The sequence below is a fragment of the Athene cunicularia genome (genome assembly GCF_003259725.1).
Source record: "Athene cunicularia isolate RWA chromosome 1 unlocalized genomic scaffold, athCun1 chr1_part1, whole genome shotgun sequence".
Classification (NCBI taxonomy): Eukaryota; Metazoa; Chordata; class Aves; order Strigiformes; family Strigidae; genus Athene; species Athene cunicularia.
Window position 1 is genome coordinate 87,618,340 of NW_020799091.1, and position 11,086 is coordinate 87,629,425.

At 35.9% G+C, this 11,086-nt stretch overlaps 1 protein-coding gene across 1 annotated transcript in view; it reads right to left on the minus strand.

The window, feature by feature from the left end:
• Window positions 1-10,112, minus strand: part of TAB3 (TGF-beta activated kinase 1 (MAP3K7) binding protein 3) — a 36,071-nt gene extending 25,959 nt beyond the window's left edge. The window contains exon 1 of the mRNA XM_026848596.1: window positions 10,038-10,112. The gene's annotated coding sequence lies outside the window, so the exon portion shown is untranslated. The remainder of the gene's footprint in view (window positions 1-10,037) is intronic.
• Between the last annotated feature and the right edge of the window lie 974 nt (window positions 10,113-11,086).

The following is an 11,086-nucleotide window of genomic DNA, read 5'->3' on the forward strand; positions in this document are numbered from 1 at the left end:
ACAGCTTTCTTTGCCTTTCTTCCCACTCCAGTCAACTCAGCTGAACTAACTTAACCTGCTAAAACAACTTTTAAAAAGTCATTTTTTACTATTTTATTAAGCTCACCCTGTGCAATGCATGGCCCACTGAATATCACACCACTGTGGAAAGGAAAAAAAAAAAAAAAAGGGTAAAAAGGGTAAAGGGATACAGGACCAAGAACAACACTTCCACCTTTTCAGCACAGGTAAGCCAAGTGATCAGCCAAGTGACCATAACAAAAAACACACCTTCACCTGAAGCAGACTTCCAACAAAAGAACCAAAGCTGTTCTTGTATGAACAGCACTAAATCTGGACGGGGGTTTTGCCAAGTGCTGTCAGTATTCAAATTAGAGAACATGGTTACGGCACTGCCAGAAAGCTGCCTGCCAGCTGAGCTCAGAAGGTACACCACCAGCAAGAGAACTGAAACTGTACTTTAAACTCCACGTCACTTCCTATGCAATACCATTCTCTACAAAAATTCTTTCTGAAACTATGACGGACCAACTAATTATAAGCACCCAGCTCTTTATCACTGATATGATTATACCTCCTACATCTCCGTTGACACATCGGTTACATGCTTCCAAAGGCTAGAATAACACTGCACGCCAATAGTAAAACATGAGAAGACAAGAAAGGAATTAGCTCAGCCGACAGATTTAGAAAGCACCTTATTAGATAGACAAGGTATTAATATATTTTGGCTTTTACCTAACACTATGGTTTTAACAAATAAATAGGATTTTGGCCGAATTCTACATTAATACATGACCACATCCCAATTTCACTCCCATATTTCAATATTCAAGACGACATTACGGTGTATAATTACTGTGGTGCTTCCTACAATTACTGCAAATACACAGCAGAAAAGCTGTTAAATAGTAACATTTTTGTAAATAAGCTTGTATAAACCCACAAAATTTGAAGATGATGATTCAAACTGAGTTGCTTTGCACAAAGAATTAACTAAGCAAAATCATGTTTTTTAACATCCAATCCCACACATACCTACTATTTAATAGGCATCTGCACCCAATTATAGCCTTGTAAACATGCCTGGCATGTGACCTGGCTGCAGATGCAATCATGTAATCTCACCTCTAATCCTTGAGCAGCCTCTGGAACCACTGTTGGCTTAAATTCAAAGCTGCCCGCAGTAGAATATTAAATTGACTGTAAATGGTTTAAAATCATCACACTATACTGATACTGGGAATAATAAAGACAAAAATTTTGTACACTAAGTTTCCATTTGTTTAACAATTCAAATAAAAAAAAACCAACAACAATTCATCCCACAAATGTCAGAACACTCATATCAATCCAGCTAAAACTCTGGATTGCTCTTGAAACAATGGCAGGCAAATACTTTCCTGGTAATCTTTATGGTTTCAATGGTAATCTTTATAAAGATGCTAGCTGGAAGAACTAAAATCTCATAAAATATGAGAAACTGAACTATTATAACAGTGTCAAGAAAGCAATTTTTCCTCACAGCCATATTCAGTCACACACTCACTCTATTTAAATATGATGTATGACAAAAACCAAGGATTACACTCCCTGCAATTGTCCATCTTAAATTATTTTTAGGATAACATATAGCTAAGGGCAACTCTCCCACCTCACAAATCACAATGACCATTTGTTACAGAAGCTTTTTTATTTACAGGGTGATAGATCCCACAGCTTTGGCACTGCTTTACAGAGTAGGAAAGACATACAGTAGAATTTGAAGACTTTTTGTCAGTTCACGCAGACATATTTTAAGTTCAACAAAGCAAAAGAAAAGCAGTCAATATTTAAAGCTGAGTTCAGCATGTTGCTTGTCACTGCTTTGAATGACTGGATAACGTCACTAAAAACATAACTTCATGGTTTGGCAAACTGTCTTATGGTAAACATTCATTCACTTGTATAAAAGATATCAACAGATTCATAAAGCTCCTGAATGGTAGGAAGGCAAGATGAAGCACAAGAACGAGGTATACAGCAAAATAATTTTAAAAATAAAGCTGACAAGCTATCACTGGTGACCAATTGGTGTCTTATCTTGAAGTTATACAAGCTTATCTGACAATTCTTGGTTTGATATCCCTGTCCATTTAGCTATACAATAGTTACACAAATGTGTCATTTGATGGCCTAAACCAGCTCAGAGTACTGAAAAGGAATGTAATTCATTAAAGCCAGCATGATGAGAATACCATTATCTCACATTGATGAAATGGGAATGTAAAGCAATGAAGACATTATTTTCTTTTTTTTATTTTTTTTTTTTAATTAGCTTAAACTTAAGCAATGATCAGTTTTATCCATGTTCAAAACTATTTCCACAGATTCTGTAATTGAGGAATATTGTGATATAATGTGGTACATCTTCATCGCACAAAAGCAATATGCAATTCTGAGGTAAGAGAAACCTGGATGGAGGAAATCCATTTTTGGCACAACAGTGGCACTGCCTAGAAACAGGACTCAAGCATAATAAGGTGTTACCTGTGGGAAAGCATGTTAGTGATACAGGCTGTTACTAAAATTCAGAACATCATAATCAACGTTATTCCTCCTTAGGCATGTATTCTGTTGCTTTGCGTGCGTTAGCACTTGCTTTACTTTTCTTCCTTTCATTACAGTCTGTCATCCTTGTGAGACATCAACATCTAAGTGTACTAGTGTAACCTATTTACTGTTTTTCCTCTTCCATCAATGATAGAAGAAATAAAATAAATGTCATGGGAACAATATAAACAGTTTAGTGTTTACACAGATTAAAAAAACCCTCAGGCACTGAGACACCAAGTTGCCAGGCAGAAAAGAAATATTGCTCTACAAAGATCTAACATTTTCAAAACAAGTCACACATTATTCTATGGCCTTGGTCATGTTTAAGTTTCCGTCCTTTAAGGTAGGACTAGTACTTGGCAATAAGACACCTTATTTATTCCACTGCTTTTGAAGCTAAAGGGAGTGGAAGCCATCTCTCCCTACATACAAGTCACATCTCCATAAAGTAGAATTTACTTTTAATAGCTACATAGCACATTACACCAGGAGATATTAAAGACTGAATGATAAGACTACTTAACTGGTACAATGATTCTCATTTTAGCAAGTAACTAAGAGATTCTTAGCCAGTAATTCCTCTATCAAGTAGACCACAGAACCATAGAAATGTTTGGGTTGGAAAGGACCTTAAAGATCATCTAGTTCCAATCTCCCTGCCAAGGGCAAAGATACCTTCCATAGATCAGATTGCTTAAAGCCCCGTCCAACCTGGCCTTGAACACTTCTAATGATGGGGCATCCACTTCTCTAAGCAGCCTGTTTCAGTGTCTCACCACTCTCACCCTAAGAATTTTCTTCCTTATGTCCAATCTTTCAGTTTAAAACCACTGCCCCTTATCCTGTCAATACAGGCCTTAGTAAAAAGTCTCCCTCCATCTTTCTTATAAGCCTCTTTTATATATTGAAAGGTCACATCAGATATTAGTAAATACTTCATTAGGAATTTATTATTGTTTTTCTCACTTCCAAGGAACAACTACAAGCAGTTTTTGCTATGTAACAAAGTTACAAGAGAAGTAAGTTTTTAAGGCAGTGAGATAGTTCAGGAATGATGTTACTATGCAACAAGTACTAACTTCCAGAAGAGTACTGCAGAATACTATGTCCAACTAAAAGTTGTAAACACAAGTGAGTTTGTATAATTCACAGATAATCCTATGACTATCACAAGTGTCATATTAGTACCATAAGCTGTGAGGACGATGAACTGACTTTTACCAGAACATATGATCTATGATTATTGACTGAATGTTTGTGAAATATAGGCTGTGTCTGGAAAAAAACCTGCAGTGAACCAGCACACTGTCAGATTTCCTAAACTCTTAAGTGTTGGCCCTGCTAAAACCAATTTTATAATGATGCAAATTTTTTTTGGCCATTATATCCTATTTTGGGAATCAAAACAAGCCAGAGGATACAAGAAAACATGAAACTGAGTATACGCTATAAAGCATGGGAAAAGGTCTACTGCAAATCCACAGATCATAAACTTCAGTTTTTTGGGTTTTTTTTTAAAAAAAAAAGTACAGTCTGCTACTCATATTTCCAGGTTTAACAATTAGTAGATGCTGAGGTTTATACTAGAGGGAAACTGAGCTAACAAACTCTGAAATACTAGCCTATTGTTTAATACACAAATTGTTCCAGAAAGTGAGCTTCCTCTCAGCAGTGTGAGATTAGCATTTCTTGAAGAAGTAATGTCTCTTGAGTATTGCTCTGGATGGAGAGTTATCAACAGGTCACCAGCTTGAATCACAACCAGCTCAACAGAAATTTAATTCTATTCCAGCCTAAGAGATGTTTGATAGCTCCTACACAAGGGAAGTAATTCTCAGCATCAGTTCCTGCTCCTACACCACAAATTCACTGCTGTGCTTTCAACTTGCTTGTAAGACATTCAGAACATTTTGTTGCAAAATATATTTACACTGGTCAAAATACAACAGGTCCTTCCACAACAGACTTCCACAAAATGAAACACTGTATGTACTTTTGCAGGAGTTCAAAGCAGTAAGTATTCACTAAAGCCAGAAGTTTCAAGAAGTCTGAAGATAACTGTCATGATTTAAAAAGAAATATGAATCCAACTATCATTCATTTGGTTTACCCACATAGAACTTGTGAGTATAGTTAACTCTGAAATTTCACAAAGCAACTGTTACACATTCAAATGGCTATTCACATCATTAGCCTCAATGTCTCCTTCACTTTTCTTCACCTTCTCACTTTGATTTGGGCTTCTCCCTATTAAAAACATTTGCTTTAAATAACTTAATTGCTATCAATACATCTGAAAGATTATTGTCCATTTGCAGAGTAAAAGCAACATAATCGCATTAGTCATCTGAATGTGATGATATTTCTATAAAAGGCACACTACTGTACTTTATGTATTCAAAGCTATACTATTTGAATTTTTAACCAGCTATTTGATTTACTTGGGTGGCTCAGCAAGCAATTTCACAGCAAAGTTGGTTGTCCTCTCAGTCAGCTGAAGCTGTGCAAGAACTACAAAATGTAAATTGACTCCTTTTAGACAACCATGCTATGAATTAGCAATAGGATGAGTAATTTATGACAATATAAACTTTAAAAAATACATTTTATTGTTTATGCTACCAAAGAAACTTAACTATTTGAATTAAGCCATTCTTAAAGGAGAAAGAGGAGAAAAAAGTTCTGAATCAACTGTTCAAACATCAGGTTTCCTGCTTCTGAAATATCTCTGGCAGACTTTTGTGATGGCTAACAGTAATAGTGTTGCTTACAACAGGTAAAAATAACCAGACTAGCACAATGTCTCTGTAAAGTCTCTGATGAGTTTTTATATGACAAACCTTGAACACACTCTGTATTGAATACACTGTCTGCATCAAAGATTTCTACTTTGTTGATAACTGCATATATGGAAGAGCATTACAGGATAGGATGCAGGCAATTTCTGCAACATGCCCCATCTTAAACTTTCATATTTTTCTGCATTGATGAGAAAATGATTGCAAAGCGTAAGTGTAAAGAAGTATTCATCTTCCTGTAGAAATAAAAGGAGATACCTACTAGCATTAGTTTCAATTTAAATGACCTCTGTAAGTTTATTAGCAGCCCATATAACTGACAACAATGCAAAAAGCAACATCTACTGCAAAGACTGCCTGCATACTATAGTCACTACAACTCTTATACCCAGGATGACCAGTTGAGAAAGGAAAGAAAATGGTACTGGGAAGCATGAACACATACACAACACTTTCTGGCCTGACCACTGCTAGCCTCTCTACACTTTGGCCACCTCAGACTAGAAGAAAAAACTTGAATTAGAAAGAAGTGGAGTTGAGCGAGGGGATGAGACCTCATTGCAGGATCCCCAGCAAACATATACTGATGGAGGATATGACTCTCTACACAGAGGAAACAGAGGAGGGAAGTGGACAGGCATACATATACACAGGAACAAAAAATAAGACAGAACTAAAAAGAGAGCAGATACAGAAAAAACAAGGGACAGGAGTCAATACAGAACAATGTAAAAGATTATTGATAGTACAGAGAAATATGAACCACATACTCCCTACACACCAGAAAACAAACTTCCACTTTCGAAGTTCTGAATTAAGCTTTGGTGGCCTGACTGCATACATTTCTTCGACATGACTAATTGCTATAAAATATGGTAGACAGGCATGCCTGTCATTTCTGTCATTCCAGAAGAATTTTTTAAGATAGGGAACCGTAACATGAACTTTGCCTGTTTTGTGCTATCTTCTGACAAGTCTTTACATGAATACCCACCCAATAAGAGCGTCAGAAAAAGGGGTCATGTTAAAAGGTTACATATAACATTACATTAATCCGTGTATGTTTATTCCAATATAATATACTAACATGTTGTGGTTATCTATAACCATACATGTACATCTGTAGATGCTTGTGTTCCATAACAGAGGAACTACTGTACCCAATTTCCTAGCAAAACAGAAAAGATACCTTAAAACAAAAACTTCACCTTTCAACAACATATATATGTCATAAAGCCTAGATTAAGCTTTTAGGGGTTTGTTTTTTGGTTTTGGTTTGTGTTTCTCCCCCCCCTTTTGCTTTTGGGGGCAGGGAAGTAAGAGTGCCTTAATACTAGATTTTTGTTTCTGCAACATAATTTGTTTTCTTTTAAGGCCAGATTCATTTTCTATTAACATTATCTTAAGATGCAAAATTTTATCTTGGCTTAGCCCCAGACTGACTTTCAAGGGAGATGTGTCTTAGATACTATACAATGCAGATATTTTAAAACATTTTCATTCTGTACCAGCTTCGTTCTTCTCTATAAAGAATACTAATAGGATACAAAAGGACTCTGGTGGAAGGAGAGCTGTGAGTTTCCCTCTTTTCATAAGCAAAGTCTATGTTATAACTGTCACAGTGAGAAACCTTGGTAGTATAAGGTAACATTTAAACAACCAACACTCACATAAAGCTGTAGCTGCCCTGACTGTGAAACTGCTTCAGTGGAAAATCTCCCTGAGGAAGTCTAGATATTTCAGACCCACTTGTTCCATAATCCTAGGCCAGAAATAAGACAAGACAAAACAGATAATCAAAAGACCAGAATATGAATACAATTCTTCATCCTAAAATGCACTGATGCATTCCTGCCAAAATTCTCGTAGCTTCAATGGACTCGAACAGTATCCAATAGCTTTACTTGATAAAAGCTTTAGAGTCTCCTCTTCCTTACAGAGAGCCTGGCACCAGATCAGGTGTTTTAACACCAGAGAGGGCAGGCTGAGAAACTACAGATGGCAGCAGAAAACGGGCAGCCACCAACACTGACCTTTTCCACAAGCGATATTAATGCCTGCTTCATATTGCCAATTAACTTTGGTGCTCTTCTGTATGCTCTGGAGAGAGGACAGGATTGGAAACTGATTTTTCTATCAATTTACTATTAAATTAGAAGTTTTATGAACCATGGTCACTCATAGCTATATAACAGCACAAGCTGATTGTAAAGACCACGTTTTACCTCTCTCTCAAAGGCTTGCAGTCATGACTTTGGCAGGTTAAGGAAAACTCTGTTTGCAGTCCTGATACCTTGGTTACTCAGTGACATTGTCTGCAAAGGCAGGTTGTCAGTATTCAGGTCATCAGGCATAACAATTGTTTATTTTTGTTCGACAGGTACCAGGTCAGAAAATTTCAGATGCAAGTGATGAGATTAACACAATTCCTGGCTGGAACATGCATGATGTTTTACACACGGCTAAGTATAAAAAGACTGATTTTGTGACGATGGAGCTAAATCCCTCTTTCACAGAGCCTGTGATCACAATCTGTAGCAGAAACATGTTAAACAACTCTGTGGCTTTACAAAATTAGGCTTACAGTATGAAAATTAAAGGGAAAAAGGTCCTTCACTCCTAGCCAATCTTTCTACAGTTGACACTGCATGGCTGATGATAAAGTTATGAGCAAATTTCACTTTCATCAGGTACTGTTACAGGAAAAAAAATAGGTATAAATCTGAATATAAGACAAGATGAATGAAGCACACTTTCTGAAACTTTAAGGAATAAGTAGTATTTGGCTTTTCAAAGCATTTCACCCAAAAGTCTGTATTCACAATTTCAGGTTTTAAAATACCTTATTTTTATTCTATATGACAAATATTCCTCTAAATGTAAGTTAAACATGGATGTTAAAACACTTAAAGCAATCAGCATCTCTAAAGCCAGATGATTTCCACAATGATCTGCTCTACTGTACTCCATTAAGGTTGGTAGGATAACCTGCACTGATTTCTCCTTCCTTTTAGGATGCTATCCTCATAATCCTGCTTTAGAAGAAGAAAAAAAAACCAAACAGGCTCAAAGACAACTTCAACTTAAAACAGTTAGTAACTCACTCTACTCTTAAAGAGGTTTGGATTATTTCACTTCTCTAAAACAAGAAAATGCTGTCCAGCAGCTCAAGCTAGGTGTATCCTCCAAAAACACTGTCCTTTTTTGTTTTAACAGACCTCTCTGTTCTTATGGGATATATGGAGTCTTGTGGATAACTTGATAAAGCAGTAGCAAAAGAACTGCTTGAAACATTCTTATTACTACACTAAAATTGCCCTAGTATTTGTGCTGTGCTCAGTGTTGACCCTCACAACAGAGAGCACAACAGATATCCATCCAACAGTTTGAGTGGTTGCAGATGCAAAGTGCCAGAACGTAGAAGTCTTTCTTTAACCTGATATGGTACAGTGAGTTCTTTGTTTAGATGGTTCTGCAAAGGAGAAGATGCAGTATTAAGTCAGTTCTTTAACCAATCTCCCAATTTCTTTACTGTTAAGAAGTGGCAACATCCATATGTTTTGTAGAGTGTAACAATATGGAGCATGCCCAGCTCTTCATTTAGACACGAAAAATTTCAATCTGAAATACAGGTCTTTTGGTCTAACTCCCTGAAGTCTTAGAAGAGTATCATTTGCTGAAAACATAGAGGGAAAAAATCAATGTCATGTATCTTCCCACAAATCAAATGCAGTCTTGTATACAATAGGAGTTTAGACAGCAGAAAAATCTAAAGTTTAAAATAATCTGCAGCCATCCCCATGCCAGCCAAACACACTGCCACCAGAGTATTCCCCTGAAGCCAGTAACTGACAGATAGTGTCTGCCCTAGACACAAGCAGCATGAAGTGACAGATTTGTACATTTCAGAACCAAAAAAGCAGTTGAAAGCAAAAATACATTAAAGTAACATTGTAATATGATTCCTTGATTCTGAAATCATAGCACAAAGTATCCTTGTATCCTTGGCTAAACCAAACAGCCCAATGACCTCTTCAGAATTCTCACAAGCATAAACACAAATCACAGCTCTAAGCATCTGCATGACATGGACTCAAGTGTAGGCTTTGGGTTTTCTCTGGTTTTAGAGAAGACGGAGGAGAAAGAAGGGGCTGAAAATCTTTTGACATTTATAGTGCTGCTTAAGCAAAAGCCTTATTCAGAAGGGTCTCTATTTTGTTCTCAGTGTCATTCTTCCCTACAGGTTGGAACACAGTTCTACACCTTCTGGACAAATAAACAGTATTACTTTATTTTGAAACAGAATTCAAGCCTATCTGAAAATTAGATATAAACATACTTCTAAAATGCTATGGGTAAGCACATTTTACAAATAATTCTGCTAAATGAAACTGTATATTTAAAACTTGGTTTTCAATGCCTGAATGGCCAGATAAACTGAGCAATACTGTAGCACATCTGTTAAATTCAACTATATATCATAAGCAGATTCTCTGTTTCTTCCAATTGCTGGAGAAATATGCCAACTAAGTATTCAGATACCTTTGTAAGATGCCTGCTCCTTTGATTCAGCGTCAGATTTAAAAAACAAAGATAACTTACCTTTTTAAAAATCCTTTTAATAAAGAAGTCATTGATTCTTACCTTAATTACTATTTCACATCACCAGTTTTCTATTATTGTAACCCAACTTCAGTACTATTTAAGGTCTGGGTTTTTTCTTGACTAAAAAAGAGTGGAATCTTTTTAAAACCAAAATTTACCTGAGAACCACAATCAAAAGCATAGTTAAGAGATTTGCATAATAATATAGTATTTTAGCAAACTTCTGCCAGGAAGGATTACTAGGCTTCATTCAGGGTATTTACAAGATCTGGGATACTTGAGGCCCACTAATTCTCAATTATTGTATAAACAGTTTAACCTATAGAGTTACTCTTAATTCAACTACCTTAGTACAATTATGCCTAATTTTGAAGTCAATTAAAAATAAATTTCACACAAATTTGAACACTTGTAAAAGAAAATGTACGTTCAATTCTCTGCACATACTTGCTCAAATATAGGATCTCTATTACTTTGATAATGCATCAGGTTTCCACACCCAACCATTCACTTTGATCAGAAGAGCAACTTTCTATGTATTTGAAAAGTAAATTAACTGGACACAGACAAAATACTCTTCTAATGAGACACTGCCTTTAGAACAAACAAATTTCCAAGTATGTGTAAGAGTAAAGACATTCCTTATGTAGTTATACATGCTCAATTCAACTGAACTGATTCCAGAGCAAACAGAAACTGCACATAAACAAGCATCTATTTAAGCTACAAGTTCAAACACTGTAGTATTGACTGCCTACTTACATCATGTACACCAAACTATTCCGTAATTGAACACCATCAAAGAATCATAATAAGCATGCTTAAATTGTAATAAATTATTAATTCTCACCCTGCATACAAAAAGCAACTTTTAAAATTCAAATGATCACTTTCAAGTAAGTGCCAAAGAATTAAAGGAAAACTCATTACCAGAATTCAAAATTACATGTTCCCAAGTTACACAATTGTTCATACAACTGCTTTTATCTAAACAAAATTGAACTTTCAGATGTATTTTACATTTTAAGTCAGTTTTTAAATTACTACTTTAAACCAAATATGCCTCTTTAGAGAAAACTAACCTAGGC